Source organism: Trichosurus vulpecula, chromosome 1 (genome assembly GCF_011100635.1).
Source record: "Trichosurus vulpecula isolate mTriVul1 chromosome 1, mTriVul1.pri, whole genome shotgun sequence".
NCBI lineage: Eukaryota > Metazoa > Chordata > Mammalia > Diprotodontia > Phalangeridae > Trichosurus > Trichosurus vulpecula.
The window spans coordinates 225,419,281-225,435,120 of NC_050573.1; the positions used below are offsets into that span (position 1 = coordinate 225,419,281).

The 15,840-nt window shown below is 37.1% G+C and overlaps 1 protein-coding gene and 1 pseudogene across 2 annotated transcripts in view; one reads left to right on the forward strand and one right to left on the reverse strand.

The window, feature by feature from the left end:
• The window catches only part of SPIRE1 (spire type actin nucleation factor 1), a 263,983-nt gene that overhangs the window by 31,107 nt on the left and 217,036 nt on the right, over positions 1 to 15,840 (forward strand). The window lies entirely within an intron of this gene.
• LOC118851464 lies at positions 7,545 to 8,385 on the reverse strand (annotated as a pseudogene).

The following is a 15,840-nucleotide window of genomic DNA, read 5'->3' on the forward strand; positions in this document are numbered from 1 at the left end:
ATCAGAAAGTTGTGAAAGACAATAACTTTATAGTACTCTTTAGATTATGATGTTGAATATTTAGTACAGTATTTGATATTGAAACATTTCACTCATATTATCTGGTTTCTTTAAACATGCTTTGAAATATGTTCTTATAATAAAATTAATAAACATTTTTGATTTTGAAAATAGGAGTAGATTGGTTTATTTTGTTAATTAAAAATCAGTAGATGTCAATTCTTGAAATTTTAATTTTATTTAATTATTTTAATGGAGGTCTTTTCTAGTATGGGATTGAGTAGGAAAAATACATTGTTGGCATTTTCAACCTTGTGCAGAGCTATTTAGATGTTTTGGTGGGAAAACATTTGGTATTCTAGCTATGCTTTTCTTTCAGTAGACACAAAATCACTTGAATTTGAGAGGTGGGCCTGGAAGCAGATAGCAGTATACGTGTCTACCCTGATCAAATATTGTGAAATTGTTTTTTTCTTTATAGGAAATCTGTTTCTTCTTTATGGCTTAAATTATAAGGATAAAATTAAACCAGGAAAACACAGCATTGAAAAATGTTATTTTCTTTGTTATAGGAGTTGTATAGCTCTCATAATGCCAGAGCAGTACCTAGAGCTGTTATTAATGTTGGCACTTAAAGTTTTGCTGATTGTACTAAATGGTCTTTAACTATTTCCCCTCCATTTTAAGTTTAGAAGGTAAAAATCTTTTTATTTTTAAAATAGTTCTTTCTGACAGTAGAAAATAGTTTTTGTTTTAATTTTCTTTTTCAAGGTAGTTGGTAGCTGCAGAAATCAGTAAGTAACTGGCAAAATAAGGCAGACCTATTTAGTAAGTCTTGTTCAGGGTTGAAGCTTTTACGAGTTTTGGGAAGTTACCAGTTTTTTGATAGCCTCAGTGTTTGCTGAAATATATAGGGCATACGTTTAGCCTGGTTTTTACTCTTAAGGTGAGTGAATTTTGTTTTGTTCTTTTGTTTATTTAAAGACTCATAATGTATCATCCCTAGGACAGTCTTCTTAATCTCCTTCTTCAATAAGTTCAGTACCTGGCTCACAGTCTTTCTCTCTTCCCCATCTCCTGCTCTTATACTAAGGAATTTCAACATACACACACACACACGCACACGCACACGCACACGCACGCACACGCACACACACGCACACATACACTCACTCCCTTAAATACCCTCATTTCCCAGTTTTTCAATTTGTTCAACTCACTTGGCATATTCTTTCAGTCTATATCTCATCTATGCACATAGAAGGTTCTATCCTTGATGTTGCAATCAATAAGTTTTCAGTCTTTGTTCATAATCTCTGATATTCTTTCATCTGATCATAATCTTTTATCATATAATATTTCCCTTTGCCTTATGACTGTTAATCCTGTTCTTTGTCCTCACTGTAACTTTGATTCATCCCACTTTTCAGATCATTCCCAGGCCATCATCTCCATACTGGTTACACTCTCTTCTCTTCCATATGTTTTGGTGGGAAAACATTTGGTGTTCTATCTATGCTTTTCTTTCAGTAGACACAAAATCGCACATTCCGTTAGTTAATCATTTTCACTTTACACTATCCTCTACACCAAGGGTGGGGAATCTGCAGCCTTGAGGCCACATGTGGCCCTCTAGGTCCTCAAGTGCGGCTCTTTGACTGAATCCAAACTTTACAGAACAAATCCCCTTAATGAAAAGATTTGTTCTGTAAAACTTGGACTCGGTCAAAAGACTGCACCCAAGGACCTAGAAGCCCACATGTGGCCTTGAGGCCGAAGGTTCTCCACCCTGCTGTGCCTTTGAATCCTTCGTTGCCTTGTCCTGTTGCCAATGACATCTTGCCAGACTTCACCCCTGTATTACTCCCATTATCTGTCTTCCCCAATTCTGTTTGTGTACTGCTGAATGGAACCAGAGGAAACAGTGAAACCGGATTCATACTGACTGTATCTGTTCTTAAATGGGCCCTCACTACTTCAAGGCAAACATTTTATCTCTCCCTGATAAGTTTGCTATCCCATTCTTCTACCATTTTATATCTGTCTTCCCTTCTGTGGCTAAATTACTTGAGAAAGCCGTTTATATTAGTTCACTCTTCTCACTCTGTTCTAAACTCTCTGTAATCTAGATTCTGACCTCATTATGCAATTGAAATTGCTGTATCCAAAGTTACCAGTGATCTCTTAATCACTACATTTAGTGGCCTTTTTATAGTGTTTGTTCTTTTTAACTTCTTGTGGCATTTATTCCTGTTAATCACCTTCAGCTTCTGAATACTTGGGGTTTTCATGACACTTCTTCCCTGTTTGTCCTCCTGTCTTACCCTCCTTTGCTGGTTCTTCATCCATGTCATGTTGACTCACTGTAGGTAGGTATCCTTTAACACTTTGCTTTGTTTTGTTCTTTTTTCACTCTCCATTCAGTAAAACTTCGGTTATCTGATACTTTTTAAGTCAGTTTTTTTCCATTGAACATTCCATTTAAAGGATAGGAAAATCACAAGAAAATTATCTCATAGTCATAGGTTTAAATAAAAAAATTGTTTAGGGTATGTCTTATGGGAGGTACAGAGAAACCTGAGCCTCTCTGTTTCCTTATCCATAAAATAGAGCTAACATTTGTGTTATCTGTCTTAGAGAGTTGTTGTAAGAAAAGTGCTTTGAAGTTGAAGTGCATTTTACATATCAGTTTGTTACTTAGCCCAGTTTCCTTTATTGTGCCCTGTAGTGAAAATTGGTATTTAGAATGATGACCTTGAGGAATTGCAAAATCTTGAATTATCAAAGGAAGATTTAATCATGCTCTCTACTTTTGCTAATGCAGAAGGACTAATAATTTCTAGAAAATTTTTTGACAATAAGAATTGAAACAAGGAGTTTTTGTTTAACCCAAAGTCATAACCAGAAAACATTCTTCCTTTCCCTCCATTCTAGTCAATTGAGATTTGCAATGTTGGTTTTCTCTCAGTAACTTGTATAGATGTGGAAATACATTTCTGCATTCCATTTATTTATAGAGAAGTGAAATAAGATGAAGTTACTCCAAAACTTTGGCTAAGTCATAGGAATAATCAGCAAATGTGCCTAAGTGTCTAAGCAGTATTTTTCTTCTTAGTCTAGTGACTTTTAAAATTTAACTGCCCTAGGGGCGGAGCCAAGATGGCGGCTGGTAAGCACAGACTAGAGTGAGCTCCGTACCCGAGTCCCTCCAAAAACCTATAAAAATGGCTCTGAACCAATTCTAGAACGGCAGAACCCACAGAACAGCAGAGGGAAGCAGGGCTCCAGCCCAGGACAACCTGGATGGTCTCTGGGTGAGGTCTATACCACACGGAGCTGGGAGCTGGGAACAGAGTGGAGCAGAGCCCAGCCTGAGCGGCGTGGACGATCCAGACCAGAAGCCGGGCGCAGGGGGCCCTAGCGCCCTGAATATGTGAGCTGCGGCAGTTACCAGACCCCTCGACCCACAAACACCAAAGACTGCAGAGAAGGTTAGTGGGAAAAGCTGCGGGAGTGGAAGGAGTTCGGGAGTGGAAGGAGTTCGCGGTTTGGCTTCCAGCCCCAGGGGCAGCGGAGGTGGGGCAGCTACAGCTGTTGTTACTTCCGGCTCCAGGCCCACCTAGTGGGAGGAATTAAGTGGTGGATCAGAACAGGAGTGCAACAGCCTGCTGAAGATCTAAGCCCAGTCTGGACTGGGGGTCCTTGGGGAAGGAGGAGTGCGGCTCTGACAGAGCTGGCACCTCCCCTCCAAACGTAGAACATAGAACTCGTTAGTCTACAAGCAGTCATACCCCACTGAAAAACTCAAGGGTCAAGTTAGTTGGTTGGGAATATGGCCAGGCAGCGAAAACGCGCCCAGATTCAGTCTCAGACTTTGGATTCTTTCTTTGGTGACAAAGAAGACCAAAACATACAGCCTAAAGAAGACAACAAAGTCATAGAGCCTACAACAAAAGCCTCCAAGAAAAACATGAACTGGCCCCAGGCTATAGAAGAACTCAAAAAGGATTTGGAAAAGCAAGTTAGAGAAGTAGAGGAAAAATTGGGAAGAGAAATGAGAAGGATGCGAGAAAACCATGAAAAACAAGTCAATGACTTGCTAAAGGAGACCCAAAAAAATACTGAAAAATACACTGAAGAAAACAACACCTTAAAAAACAGACTAACTCAAATGGCAAAAGAGCTCCAAAAAGCCAATGAGGAGAAGAATGCCTTGAAAGGCAGAATTAGCCAAATGGAAAAGGAGGTCCAAAAGACCACTGAAGAAAATACTACTTTAAAAATTAGATTGGAGCAAGTGGAAGCTAGTGACTTTATGAGAAATCAGGATATTATAAAACAGAACCAGAGGAATGAAAAAATGGAAGACAATGTGAAATATCTCCTTGGAAAAACCACTGACCTGGACAATAGATCCAGGAGAGATAATTTAAAAATTATTGCACTACCTGAAAGCCATGATCCAAAAAAGAGCCTAGATACCATCTTTCAGGAAATTATCAAGGAGAACTGCCCTGATATTCTAGAGCCACAGGGCAAAATGGAAATTGAAAGAATCCATCGATCGCCTCCTCAAATAGATCCCAAAAAGAAATCTCCTAGGAATATTGTTGCCAAATTCCAGAGCTCCCAGATCAGGGAGAAAATACTGCAAGCAGCCAGAAAGAAACAATTTGAGTATTGTGGAAACCCAATCAGAATAACCCAAGATCTGGCAGCTTCTACATTAAGAGATCGAAGGGCTTGGAATGCAATATTCCGGAGGTCAATGGAGCTAGGATTAAAACCTAGAATCACCTACCCAGCAAAACTGAGTATCATGTTCCAAGGCAAAATATGGAGTTTCAATAAAATAGAGGACTTTCAAGCTTTCTCAGTGAAAAGACCAGAACTGAATAGAAAATTTGACTTTCAAACACAGGAATCAAGAGAAGCATGAAAAGGTAATCAAGAAACGGAAATTGCAAGGGACTTACTAAAGTTGAACTGTTTTGTTTACATTCCTACATGGAAAGATGATGAGTATGATTCATGAGACCTCAGTATTAGGGTAGTTGAAGGGAATATGCATATGTATATATATAAGTGAATGTGTTGTGTATATATCTATGTGTATATGTATGTATGTGTATGCATGTGTATATATGTGTATATATATATATATATATATATATATATATATATATGTAAAAGAGAGAGAGCAGACACAGGGGGAGTTGAAGATGAAGGGAAGATATCTAAAAGAAATAAAATGAAATTAAGGGATGAGAGAGTAACATACTGAGAGAGGGAGATAGGGAGAGATAGAATGGGGTGGATTATCTCGCATAAAGGTGGCAAGAGGAAGCAGTTCTATGGGAGGAGGGGAGAGGGCAGGTGAGGGGGGAATGAGTGAACCTTGCTCTCATCAGATTTGGCCTGAGGGGGAATACCATACATACTCAGTTGGGTATCTTACCCCACAGGAAAGAAGAGGGAGGAAGATAAAAAATAAATAAATAAAAGGCGGGGGGATGATGCAGAGGAGGGCAGATGGGGGTGGAGGTAATCAAAACAAACACTTTGGAAAGGGGACAGGGTCAAGGGAGAAAATTCAATAAAGCGGGATGGGTTGGGAAGGAGCAAAATGTAGTTAGCCTTTCACAACATGAGTATTGTGGAAGGGTTATACATAATCATACATGTGTGGCCTAGGTTGAATTGCTCAACTTCTTAGGGAGGGTGGGTGGGAAGGGAAGAGGGAAGAGAATTTGGAACTCAAAGTTTTAAAATCAGATGTTCAAAAACAAAAAAAGTTTTTGTATGCAACTAGAAAATAAGATACACAGGCAATGGGGCGTAGAAATTTATCTTGCCCTACAAGAAAGGAAGGGAAAAGGGGATGAGAGGGGAGGGGGGTGATAGAGGGGAGGGCTGACTGGGGAACAGGGCAACCAGAATATAAGCCATCTTGGAGTGGGGGGGAGGGTAGAAATGGGGAGAAAATTTGTAATTCAAAATGTTGTGAAAATCAGTGCTGAAAACCAAATATGTTAAATAAATAAATTGCATTTAAAAAAAAAAAATTTAACTGCCCTAAAAAAAATTTAACTATCCTTAGTTTGATATCCCAAGGAAACCAAACTCAGTTAACTTTTTTGAAAAGACTAAAATACCTTAAAGAATTATCACATGTAAATATGCAAAGCGTATTGATAGGCTACAGTACTGTAAAAGTACAGCTTTAAATTAAATAAACGATAGCCAGTTTATGGTTTTTAGACAATATAACTCTCAGGCCAGGCTTTTATATGTTTGCTGGTTTTTTTTTTAATCAGTTGAAGAGCCTCACTATACCACCTTTGATACATTTTATATATATATATATTTTTTTTTTTTTTGAAAATTAAAAGGATTTTATTGACTTTATATGCTTTTGCAGAAAAGCCTTGACATGTACAAGTCAGACATCAGGGAAGAGATTCGTATACACTGTATTTCACACAGCAATGTTTAAACTTTGGGTCAGACAAAATGTTCATTTCAATAAGACTTCCACATTATTACAGACATGAACAAAATTGGTACGCTACATCCAAAAATGAAATCGGACAGAACTGGACGGAGTACTCTGCTGTATGCCAATCTTAACATCTCAACATGTACCACCTTCACACGGCCTCAGAAATATCTGCTGTATGTTTATTAAAATATTGACTCAGAAAATGCGTCTGAGGTCACATGTGATTGCTTATAAAATAAAACCTCTTTTCCTAGTGCTATGTGTTTCATTATAGAAAAATATTTTTTAAAAAAAAATCAGTGCTCTTCAAGGTGTTTATTTCAAAACTAGAGATCATGCAGTCCAAAGAACAGGTTCAATGCAGTGATTTTTTTTTTCATATAGACATCATTGTAACGCTTTATCAAAACTATATTCTTGCTCAGGTGTACATATCAGCCGTTACTAGACTGGCCAAGTCACAGTCTCCTAGGATTCACAACTGATTACGAGGAGAATAGATTAGAACATTTTCAAGTGCTGGGTACACGCGTTCATGGTTTGTTCCTAGTTCAATAGTCAGAAAAATTGCTGGAGTAACCATAGTAGAAGTAGGAGTGAATGACCAGAGTCCAGAGCTCTTCCTGAAACAGGAAGGAAATTACTCTGAACCCTGTAACTCTTCAGTAGATTTGCTTATCATAAATAAATATCAATAAATTGGTTTCATGATTGAGTTCCTATTAGGAAATGATTCAGATTGCAGTCCACTTCCTCTTTTCCCTACTGGACTCCGGTAAGGTGCATCAGATCAAAACAGTGACATATCACAAAAGACCACTGAGCACTGTTAGAATGAGCCGATTTTTTTTTCTTTTGTAATTGACTTTTATATGAACATTTAGAGTCTAAAGAAAAGAGGTCTGCCTAATAAGCTACATACAGCAGTTTTATATTTCAGTGTTTCTTTCTTACCATGATATACAATGCATACCATAAAATTAATTTAAGACAAATACTTGTCACTTAAATCTATGTAGGCACAAGACAATTAATTCCAACTTTACTTGAGGGGTATCATGATTCTTGACTCCATTTCCTGAATTAGGGGCACTGTATAATACACCAACTCTTCCTAGCCGTGTTTATGCCACGCCGCCTTCCGGGTGTCTTCCCTGGACTGTAGATCTTTGTAAGCCCAAAGATGATGTACCATATATAACTGCCCAATCTGAGAGAAAAACCCTCCAACTGCTTCGTCATTGTCCTGCCTAAAACGAATTGCACAAGCCCAATAGTTGCCCCATTCAATCATTGTTCCTGGTCTGAGTTGGTAAGACCTGAGTTCATATATGTTAGGCCCTGATCTGGGGACAGGTTCATTCCAGAAACTGAACTCCAACAGCAGCTGGTTCTTTTGAGAAAGCAGCATGTTGCCTCTTTCCTTACGGAAGGCCACAAATTCCTTATTTTCTCTGAGCTTATTCATGACCTCATTGAGGGCTGGTTAGCCTCCCTCATACCTCCAGAGGTGGACTGCCTGATCTTGCTCCCCATATCATGTATTCTAAGTCCCCACCAAGGTACAAGGATAGTGTTTTTCTTCATGAATCTTTGGCAGCACCTCTTGACAAATTTTGTTGTATGCTTCCAGGCATTCCAGCTTCACGTTGTGAAACTGTAGTTTGTACAGACTGCTTGTTTCTTTTTTGGCTAGGAGATTGGAATGAGCATCTTTCCTTGGGTCAACTTTCCGGACAAATAAAGATTTTAACCACCTATCTTCACGAGGTCTGTTGGTAGAAGTTGTCAGGCCCCTGAGGGCCGGCCGCAGGGTGGGGGGGCGGGGGGAGGCGCGGGGAGGCGCGGCCAGCTCCCAGGGACCGGAGCACTCGCGCCACCATCTTGCTCTGGCGCCTCGATGCATTATATTGAATAAAACTGAAAACAAAACAATCAAGTCAAAAGCAATTTTTGTATTTGTAAATAGCAAGTTATATGCCTGTAAATTTAGGTAGAAGTAAAAGTTTCCTTTAACAAGGCTTATTAATAAAAAAAAAGAAAACATCTTGAAAATTGGAATACATAGATTTGATCCCATGTGGTATCCTGAGGAAAGAGACACATCGTACTATAGTGGAAAGTGCCTGACTAAGAGTTAGGAACTGTAGGGTGTAGTCCTGTCTTTGATATTACTGGTCATATGATCTTGGTCTGAGCATCAGTTTCTTAATTTGTAAGGAGCCTTGTTTATCTCACAGAATTATCATGAGGATAAGATGACGTAACATGTGAAAGTGTTTTGAAAGCTATAAAGTACTTCCTAAATAGCAGGTGGTATTTTTACTATAAGGTAGATAAACCTCTTATTATTTAATGATAGTATTAGTTGCTTTTTGGGACAAGGATAGAAGTTCTATGGAAGTATGTGTCGGTGTTTTGGTGTTATGTTTCCTGTATGTGTTTATATCTTTGTCTAGATTCAAGTTCAGAGGGTCTCAGATCTGATATTTTTTAGAGGGATCTCATTGTATTAAAGTTTTTTGTAGCTTTTGTTTATGGAAACCCAGTGAGGGGTATTAAGATATTAAGGTACTCTCCTCTCTGAGTTTTTGTGACATTATTCTCTTTTGGCTTGCCTTCCACTGTCTTTCTCAGTTTGTTCTGTTGGCTCATCATTCATATTATACTCTCTAATTGTGAGTGTTCCCCAAGGTTCAGTCCTGGGCCCTTTTCTCCCTTTATCTTCTTTCTTGGCAACCTTCTGATCTCTCATGGAACCTCCTGAGATCTCACATCATCTCTATACAGATAACTTCTAGTTAAACTTCTCTAACTTCTATCTATAGATAACATATATTCTGCCCCAGGCTTTCCCTTGAGTGTCAGTCCTACATCACCAATCAGTAATTTCAAATTGGATGTCCTAGAGATATTTCAAACTCAACATATCCAAAGCTGAACTCATTATCATTCCCTCAAATCCACCCTTCTTCCAAATGTCTTTAATTCATTCAAAGATACTACCATCCTCCAGTAGGCATTATCTTTGACTCCTTACTGTCACTCACTCCACATATGCACTCAGTTGCCTAATCTTACTGTTTGTACATCCACAGTATCTCTTATACCAGAACCCTTCTCTTCATTCACACAGCTACCACTTAGGTTCAAGCCCCTTATCAGTTCTTGCCTAGATTATCCCAATAACCTTCTGGTGGCTTGAGTAGCTTCCTATTGCTGGTAGACTAAAATCCAAATTCCTCTGTTTAATTTTTAAAGCTTTATAGAACCTTGCTTGACCCTAACCTAACTTTCCATTCTCATCAGATATTACTTCCCTTCCTGCACTAGGCAGTCCAACCACACCAGCCTTTTCTTATTTCTTTACATACAATAAGTATTCCTGCTCACATTTGTATACTTTTCAAAATGGCTGTCTCCTATGCCTAGAATGCACTTCCTCCTTACCTCTGTCTCATAGAGTCCTTCTGATTATTTAAGAGCTTAGCAACTTGAGTAGAATCTTTTGCATTCAGACTTTCTGTGTTCCTCCAACCACTAGAGCCATTCTTCCAAATCTTCTTGCATTTTTGTAGCTGTTTGTATTTATTCACTTTATGTCTGTTCTATATATGTGTATATATATGTTTATGCTATATATGTATTTGTCTCCCCATTATTATAAGTTCCTTATATACCTATCTCCTTGTATTTTGCCTAGTACATAGTAGGTACTTAATAAACACTTGTGATTGATTAGGAGCAAAAATCTAGAGATATTTAAATTATTTAAGAATTTAGGTTATTTATAACTTCTTAGAATGATAACATTTGTTAAAGGGCTATTCAATTATTAAGGGAGAAGTGGTTGTTTATATCTTTTGTTTTTACTGTTTTCACATTTCCCAATATATTCTTCCACCTCACCTCCCAGGAAGTTAATTTTTTTTTTTTAACAAAAGTGAAACAAAATAGGGAAAAAAACCTGGTTCAACAAAACTAATAAAAAATCAACCGCATTACAAAGTTCCACACCAATGGTTCCCTTCCTGTAAATAAAGGAAGAAGGTACATTCTCATAACTTTTCTTTGTGGCCAAATTTGGTCATAATAATTTCATAGCATCCATTTTAATTTATTTGTTATTCTTTCTATTTATATTGTTTATTGTTTAACTGGTTCTGCTTATTGTACTTTGCATAATCTCATATTTTCCCATGCTCTTTTATATTCATTATGATCATCCTTTCTCACAGTACAGTAGCCAATCCATTTGTATACCACAACTCTTTTTAGCCTTTCCTCAAATAAGAACTGCCTTCATTGTTTAGTTTGAATATTTTTAAGTCACAAACTTAACTCTGTTTTACCATTTATGGCCATATAAGTATTAATGATAGCAAGACATAAATTTATGAAATCCAGAATTTGTTCTCCAGAATAAGAGTAGAAGAATCTAGAGCAATATAAGCACAATTTATACAACTATTGATTTGGATAGTGTTTAAATCACTGGAAGGCTTTTAAAGTAGAAAATTGTGTCTTTCTGTAAATTAATAGATCATATGTACAGGGTAGTTGTAAGGATTGTTGTACTTTGTTTCATCATGGAATCAGTTTCATCTGGGAAAAATTTCTCCAGTTTCTCTCTTGGTACATTATCATTATTTGCAGTCTTGTCACACTCTATCAAATTTTGATATTGGAAATCACCACCAGTTTCTGAACTTAACAAAGCCAGTAGAAAAGCTCTATGATACTGATGATGATCCAGATCTGAGTTGAGCTGCAGCTACAAAGCTATCAGCAGACGTAGCTGAGAGGGCCAGAGACATGAACTTCTATACTGGTACTTCGTAAGTAAGGGCCTATACTCATGGATGCTTACCTGGGGAGATCCCTTTTCTGATTTCTGAAGTTTTGGAGTGCTAATGTATATGTACCTATTTAGTCTCTCCTTTCAAAATTTTGCTGTTTCATGCTCTTAATTAAGGATGGACATTGGTGTTACAGTTAGTGTATCACATAGAAATTGTGCAACCATGAGGAGTTGTCATATGGTTTTAGTTGCAATGTACTAAGAAGCAAGTTTTATTTTACTCAGGAGCCAGATAAAATGATGAATTTAGAAAAACCAAGTATAACTAACTGATGACTAAGACAGGAAGCATGAGGGTATGAGGCATGAAGTCGAATTTGTGTTACTTTTTCTGTTTCAAACTGAGCTCAGAGGAACTGAACCTAAAATTTTTAGTGTTCTGTTCATGGAAATTTAAAAATACTATTAAGATATGGTGTCTGCTAACATTGGAATATTTTTGGAAATTCTTTAAAATTATTCTTTTTAAGCATGTGTGAGTCTATACGTTGCCTTTCTCTTCTACATCTTTTGGGTGTGGCTCAGGGTTCCGACTTGTTTATATATGCTCTAGAATGAGTAATCTATATTTGTGGGTATAAGACATCAATTTTGAACGATAATTTTAGTGAGTCTTGTCCCAGTTTGTACAATTGTCTTTCTTTTTTTGTACAGTTTTCCAACAACAAGTATGTAAATAATATTGTGTGCTTTGACATCTGAGAAGAAGTTAAAAAAATCTAAATAGAGCAGACTTAAATTTGCCCCGGCTTTTCTGAGGTTTCCTTTTGTTGGGTTTTCTTTTCAGGACTCCAAATTTCATTCTGTTCCTGTGTTCTATTAACCACCACTAATTATATTGTACTCTGGGGCCCTAGTCCGTTAGCAGTAAGGAGGGTTAAATAAGTAACTAGGACAACCCTGCAGCTCCCCTGGGTTAAACTGCTGTAGTTTGAGTAGAATAGGTTAAAGTTTTAAATAAAGTTAAGTTAGCTTTATCAACTTTAATGTTATTAGTATTAAGTTTGTAGAAATGGGAACTCTAGCAACATTAAACTTCCTTGAGGGGGGAAATTTTTTAAGAACACTCAAGTTCACTTCAGAAAGTCATTTAAAGTTTTTCAGTACTTACTATAAAATGTGTATAACTTGTAAATGTGTATGCTTTCCTGCCTTTTGTTTGTCATATGGACCTCATATCAAAATAGTTGTCATCAATTTCACCATCCTGTCTATATTTATGTACAGTGATAGTTATCTACAAAAAACCAGAATGTCCCAGTGTCATGATTAGGACCATTTGTGAGATATACTTTCTGGATTTTTAAATTGTGTAGAATTAAAAAAAAAAAAGACTACTAAGTGAAGGAGGCAAAGACAGAGTCTGGAAGTGACATTAAACAGCACTATTTTGACTTCCTTACTGGACAAATGTGTGTGGAGTGGGAGTTGGAGGGTGGGGTTGGGGAACAGAATGAGAGAAGAAACAGCCAATTCTGGAGAGGGCTTGTAAAGGATAGCTGGGGATGTAAGATGTAGTGTCACCAGAGTACAGCCAGTTCTCCCAAAGGGCCTAACACATGGAAAGGGTGTGAGAGAGAGGCAGCACCGTTCACTATAGAAAGGAAATTCCTGAGGGTACAAAGGAAGGGGTAGACAAGGTTGTATTAGGACATGAATAGAGATTCAAAGGGATGAGGATGAGGGAGAATATGAGGAAGGGGCAGGGGACCATTTTTTCTAAATGGTTCTTGATTCGTAATTATAAGGATAGGAAGGGAAACAGGAGAAGCCTTAGGGGTAATAATAGTGTGTGGCAGATAAAAAGAGAAACTTACAGTCTCAAAGCAGTGATGGAGAGAAAGCTGGATTGAGTCTGAGTCTATTCCTTCACATGGGAGACTGAGTAGTGTAGGGGGCTTGGCATTTGGAGTGCTAGTAGGCAGCAGACTACTTTCCATCCCTCTCTCCCCCAACTTCACCACCAGGAGCCTAGTCCTAGATCTGGGTTTGGCTTGAGTCAGGTGGCCCTATTGCCTTTTCCTGGATGGCTAGTGGAAACTAAAAGAGAAGAAAGAAATATTACAGAGCATTCAGACTTTTTCTTTTTACTATAAGTAGAAAATATAAAAAATATATGTGTGTTGAAATCATGATTGTACAGACATACTTTGATATAAACAACCATTTTGTGACACATAATTGGGTCATACATGTTGACTTTAGTATATATCAAGTTATGATAGCCTAACGAAACAATTTTTAAATATTTTTTCTTCTGGGTATTTGTGATCTTTCCCTCTCTGCCTTCAGTCACTTTCTTTTCTCTCTGTCCACCTTGTTGCATGTTAGAGTTAATGAGTAAGTTACTATTCTACCTTTGATACAAAATGCATTATTTTGTCAGGATATATTGACTCATTTGATATTTTTCTTATGTTTCTTTTTTCTGATTTTTATTTTAGGCTCAATCAATTTTAAATCACCTTTTTTGTTTTCTGAATATGGTTTTTGTTCAAATTTACAATCTATGTATTCTACAAATATACAAAACTTGTGATTTACTTTGGTTTTTTAGTTTTGAAATAAAAGTTAAAAATGAACATTACATAATGAAACAGTAAGCCTGTTATCAATTTTTAAGAGAGTCATAATGTTTTAAGTAAATGCTTTTCAGTAGGCTTATATACTTTTTTTAAAAAGTACATATTATAAAAGAAAAGCTCCTAAAGATTTAGTGTCCAGGTGCCCTTAGTGTCTTAATCTACCAAAGAGTAAAGGTACTGAGGATGGTTTCTGAAATAACCAAAATTGCCTTAGAAGGAAATATTTTAGGTTAGTTTTTGAGTTAAACACAAGTATTTGCTGCATAAACAAAATAAACAGGACATCCCCATTTAGACTAGAATGCTAATTCCTTGATAATTTGACATAACCTCCTAGGTGGTGGGAGATCAGGGACTATCATTTAACCTTAATGAAAAATCCAAGAGATATATTTTTCCCCCAGAAGTGAAATTTTATTTATTTCAAGGCCCCAGAGTCAGATTGCCAATAATCTTACCTACCTGTAGCTTATTTTAAAAAAAGACCTTTCAAGGGCTCAATAGAAATCATTTATGAATTTGACAACTTATTAACTATTCCAATGCAAATAAGCATGTACATTTAGAACAAGAAGGGACCTTAGAGATCTAGTCCAACCCTTTCATTTCACAGATGAGAAAACTCAGCCCTGAGGGAAACTGATTTGCCCAAGGTCATAAGTAGCAGAACTGGGATTTTAACTGAAATTTTATGATTACAAATTGGGTACACTTTCCATTATACTTGAGTACACTTCCATTATACTAAACTCCTTAATAATATGATTTTTCATTTTCTTTCTTACTGGTTTGTTATAGGGGTTGTTAAACTTTTTTGTGTCATGGACCCCTTGGCAGAATAATATTTTAAAATCCATAAAATGAAACACTTAGAATTACTAAGGAAATTAATTATGTTGAAATATTTATCAAAATATTAAAAACAACTGATATGTGAAATCTCAGGCGTGTGTTGACCCTGCCTCAAGAACCCCATGTCTCTTAGCTGTCACATCTCTCTGCTGTCCCTATGCCTGCTTGTATTTCTCTTTTTTTCTATTATCTAAGAGATTATTGAAGTATATTTAATTATTCGCCATTTAATGAAGGGGCAAAAAAATCCTCAGTAGCCTTTAAGGTCCTCACTGTATTGATTTGAAGCATAAAAATAACAGTGCAATAGTTTATGTTTGTATTGATGATGCTAAATTCTAGAGAGTAGTTTATATTATATTTAGGACACTCTTTAAGAAAGCTGGAAAGTATGTAAGAAGTACTGTTTGAAGCAGAGTATAGCAGTTCAGTTGCTAGGACTGAAATGGGGCAAAAGTCACCATCTCTAATTAGCTCCCTTTAGCGTCTTGCTCCAGGTTGATTTGCATGGACCAGGTTTGAAAGGAATTATTTCCCCATAGTTCCATGAAGCTTCTTTGCAATTTCGCTAAGGGGAACTCCTGGTATAATTAACTCTTACTCAGAGTTATGATGAGTTAGAAAGAATTTTCCGGGCAAAAGCAAAAAATACATTTTTTCAGAGTTCTAACAGCATCAGAAAAGTTTTGTTCAGAAGATATTCTTCCTTTGACCCAGCAATACCACTTCTAGGGCTGTATCGCAAAGAGATCATAAAAATGAGAAAAGGAACCACATATACAAAAATATTTATAGCAGCTCTTTTTGTGGTGGCCAAGAACTAGAAATGCCCATCAATTGGGGAATGGCGGAACAAGTCGTGGTATATAAATGTAATGGAATACTACTGTGCTATAAGAAATGACGAATGGTCAGACTTCAGAAAAACCTGGAAAGACTTATATGAACTGATGCTGAGTGAAGTGAGCAGAACCAGGAGAACATTGTACATGGTAACAGCCACAGTGTGCAGGCTTTGAAGTCTCTTCTCAGCAATGCAA